Genomic DNA, 5000 nt, shown 5'->3' with positions numbered 1-5000 from the left:
AAAAATAAACACTGTAAACTTAAAAATGAAGGACAAAACTCGAAACAAATATAATGATGGAAAACATCCGGATAATGGGATCGTCAGCCTCCCCCAGTGACAATTATTCGGGCATTCGGAACTCATTCCTCTCAAGACGAATAATCCAATCGTCCCTTGAGACTGTGATGATGAAGGTGAAGACTTGTTGGTCACTTCTTCTATATCATCCTGAATAGGAGTAATGCTCAGAGTGGTCATTTGCCCTTTGTTTCATTTTTCCAAACCATGCGCCTTCATAGTTTCGAGAGGTTGTGGCGGGTGGGCGCTCAAGAGAATTTACTTGTCGAGGTGGGGGAGTGGGGGGACTCTTAGGCAAGTCCTTCTGATATCAAGTAGCTGTCCCTAAAGTGTCCTACTGTTTCTACTCAACACCGTCTGGTGATGACGAAGTTATGAGACTAGGAAAAATCACCGAACAGGTGAGAATGAATAGAAACGAGGCCAGAAATCACGGCAATAGACTGGTCCACGATTGTCCTACTTTCACTTTATTGACCAGAAATGTCTTAGTAAAACAAAGGAAACTTCTTGCAGGTAAATGCTGGCATTTGAATGATGCTTTCCAAGAAAGCGTTGACAGATTTTCATGATACAGAAACTCTGCTACGATGATTAAATTCAACATTTTCCCTTCTGCTTCGTAAGATCATGGAAGTTAGCTTACAGGCCACCTGATAGGGAAATTGTTATTTATTCTACTACAGCCTTCTAACCTTACAGACCTTACAGACCTTACGGCTCGTTTGGGTTGTCCCAGGTCCCTCAGTGTGAGGCACCTCAAATGTCTACTCAACGAAGAGAGGAAGGTAATTTCGTAGACTTTGTTTGGCCATGGAGTTTCTAGATACGTTTCCTTTATTTTTTCTACATTTGGTCTACTTCGTTACTCTGGTTCCGCGTCCTTATCCGTATTAAGTTTAACGATTTTTATTGGAAAGTTCTCAGCCACCGACAATCTCTCTCTCTCTCTCTCTCTCTCTCAGCTCTCTTCTCTCTCTGTTGTTGTGTGCATGTGTGTTTGTGTCGTGAGCGCTAAAAAGCTCAGAGGGGAACTTAATTAATCAAACTCAATGGTAAAAGTTTTTCATCTCATTCTGCGGAGTTTCATTACGAAATGAAAAATCCAGTGGTAATTAAATATGAAAAAGATTAAGACAAGAAACTTAACTGTACCAGAGAAGGAAACACGAAAAGAGTCAATTACCGCACACCCCTGATCTCTTTGTCTGACTTGGCAACAAAGCCATCTCGGCTTCAAAGACGCTCTCAACTTTACGTTTCTTTTCAGGAAGAATAATATCCCGAAGTCAGGAGAATCAAAGGAATTTGTAGCTTTATATAGCTATTTATTTACAAAATTAAGATCCTAAGATCCCTTTGAGATGGTGCAAGCATGCAGTTATTAGGTGCTAGATTTTCTTGAAGAATTTTTTTCAAATAAAAGTGGATTTGTGTTTACATGAAAGAGAGAGAGAGAGAGAAGAGAGAGAGAGAGAGAGAGATGAGAGAGAGAAGAGAGAGACGACATAACACAGAACAGCTATTTTAATTTATAACAGTACATTTTGACCTCTCACTTAATTTTGCAATTATTTAAGAATAAAACCAAGGCATGCAGGATATCCTTATGCGATTCTACATTGTGTGTGTGTGTGTGTGGTTGTGTGTATGTGTGAGTGTACGTGTGAGTTAGCGATTGACACAGATGGAAAGGAGGCAATTGAATGATTTAGTAGATACAGGACAACGCTTTCTTAATGTTTAAGGCTTCCTTTATTTGTGTGTATGTATGTATATATATATATATTATATATATATATAGTATATATATATATATATATATATATATATACATATAATTTAGATATCATCTTATATTGGTAGCTAAATCAATATCATATAGTAGGGGTCTTGGGAATAACAAACCATTTGATTGCTTTCTCTGATTATCATTTATTTTCTCTTACCCGTGGAGTAAGCCCACAAACTACTTTGTTGTTGTAGTTGCTGCTATTGTTGTTGTTGCTGGGGGATAGGAAAGGTCAATAGAAAAGACTGAAAAGGTCTAAAAAGGTGTTTCTCGTTGAGTCAAAGATACAGGAATTTGAGGATAGGATATTTATGAGTTATTTATTAAATATAATGTTATTATTAAAATATAATGTTCATGGTAACCGGTACAGAAAATTATTTCCAATAAATTATAGCGTATTCATTTCAATTTTCGTTGGTGAAATAACGTGCTATTTGACCATAGATTTTACCTCGCGCCCAAGTAAGCTGGATGTCGGATCCCGCCCTGTTTGTTGGAGTTTTTCAAGTTAATTATTAGCTTCCTTTTTGGCCATATGTGCAGCGTGGCTGAATACAAGCTCTTTTATTTCCTCTTTTTATCATCCTTTTGAAAATAATATTATTCCATTTGAAGATGAAACATCAGAAACGTTAAATGGGAATTGCACCCTTCAATACACTGTTCCATTCCAAGAAGTGAATGAGATGTGAATTCTACGGATGTTCCTTTGCATAACGAAGAGCAAATGCTGTTACATACCTCCTGTAAGATATTAGTTATGACCTTTAAAATTAAATGCAATTAGTTATATTGATGAATGATGAGCCAGAACAGGCAATGAATTCTCTCATTATGCGCCATTTCAACTGCAAACTGATGGCTTGACATATGAGACAATTTTTTTATAGAAAATCACAGAATAATGGTAGAGATTGCTGTCTTCACATTTGAATGAGTAATAGTCTTGCTAGTTGGTATTCACGGATTTATTGAAATAATCGTATCTTTTTATGTTCAAGATAAACGTAGTAAACCCGGATTGCATTCAGCTGATACACCGAGTGTGAGTGTGCTTGTGCCTGATACACCAAGAGAGAGAGAGAGAGAGAGAGAGAGAGAGAGAGAGAGAGAGAGAGGAAGAATCCAACAAGTCGTTTGACCTTCTTATTAGATGATTTAGAATCTTGATATTTAGGCTTAATTTTTCTGCAAACTTCAATACCTTATTATATTGAAATTCATGCGGATGCTACCGATACAATTGGTTTTGGAAAGACAGTATGACTTTTTTTTTTTTATTTCATTGCTTCATAAAGAATGTGTAAATGCCATCAACCATCTTCTATTTTTTATTAATTTTTTTAGTAATATACCATTCCTAAGAATACAACTTAGCTTATGTCAATCATAAGCATTCATTTGTTAACGAACTCACGTAATGTATGCAATAACTTTTTCATTTATGTTTAGCATATTATGAAAAGAAGTCAATCTTAAGTTAGTGTATGCTGGAAGTAAACTCTCTTTTAAACAATTTTTATTAAATATTATTGTTGCATCAATAGAAAAGAACCACCATCACATTAACGCAGCTGATGTAGCAATAATGATAATAATAATAATAATAATAATAATAATAATAATAATAATAATAATAATAATAATAATAATAATAATAAAAGAATTCAGATGACAAATCGAAAATCATTACGCAGAGAGAAGTTCGCATTCCGGCCCAGTGCCCAAGATGCAGTATCGGAAAAAATACCCTAAATCAGGAAATGAATAGTAGTGGCCTTTCTCCCTTTTCAATTTGCATGCCAATAGGCCAGATCTGGTGGAATTTTCAAAGCGAAGGCCAAAATATGCCAGTTTTGTGCATCGTTTTGTATCGGGAACATATTCCTTCCCAGTTAGAGAGCGAGATTATTCAGGGCAAAATATCCCTTCTTAATGAGACAGTTATTTTTTCAGCAGTTTGCAAAAATACTTGATATTTTGAGGAAATTATTCCTATCTTAAGATATTTTCTTAAATAACGAAATGAAATGCGTGTTTGTGTGAGCGCGTGTGAGTTGATGTCGCTTTATTTTCCAAGACATATAAATGAGAATATTGGCCATTAGCCAAAAATGTATAGCGTGATTTATTATTACCTTTTTAGGAGAAGGAAATAAAATGAACGTGTTCGCAGTAATTTTTATGGAATAGCGGCTAGTCATAATTTTTTTTTTCTTTGTGTGTGTCCTCACCTGCTTTCTTACATTCTTGCACGATGAGTGACAGAAAAGCGTGAAGTTCAAGTAACAAGGTCACTGAGAATCTTGATATATTTTTGAGTTAAGAAAACAAAACGAAAGGAATAGAACAAAAACATAGGTTTTAATGTGAAACCATTGCAAAATTTTCGTATTATATTTCCTCAGATATTCGCAATTTCTAGTTGCGAAGGATTCCTCACTTTATATTCCGTAATACAAAATGCAAATGCCGATTTGTCGAAAGAAATAAATTTTCAGATGTTATTTCATTGTCTCATGTTTTCCCCGCTTTTGCATTAGTCAAATGAGATGTAATCTGTGTGTGCCTTTGCGTGTGTGTGTGTATAACTAGGTCATGGATAAGTGTGTGCATATATATGTATGTATATATATATATATATACATATGTGTGTGCGCATGTATATATATAATATATATATATATATATATATATACATATGTTTTGTGCGCATGTGTGTATATTATATATATATATATATTATATATATATATATATATATATATATATATATATATATATATACATATGTGTGTGCGCATGTGTGTATATATATATATATATCTATATATATATACTATATATATATATATATATATATATATTATATATATTATTTATATATATATATCATATGTGTGTGCGCATGTGTGTATATATATATATATATATATATATATATATATATATATATATATATATATATATATATATATATATACACACACATGCATATATAGAAAAGAAAGAGAGAGAGAGAGAGAGAAAGAGAGAAAAGGGGCGGGGTGAAACATCCCTAGCAGATGATTCTGAAACACAACCCCCCCTCACCACATCCCCCCCTCCATCACCCCCCCACCAAATCTGTTTCTTTGAAATCCCT

This window comes from Macrobrachium nipponense, chromosome 13, assembly GCF_015104395.2.
Source record: "Macrobrachium nipponense isolate FS-2020 chromosome 13, ASM1510439v2, whole genome shotgun sequence".
Taxonomy (NCBI): Eukaryota; Metazoa; Arthropoda; class Malacostraca; order Decapoda; family Palaemonidae; genus Macrobrachium; species Macrobrachium nipponense.
The sequence above is the reverse complement of the archived record's forward strand: the minus strand, read 5'-3'. Positions refer to the sequence as shown.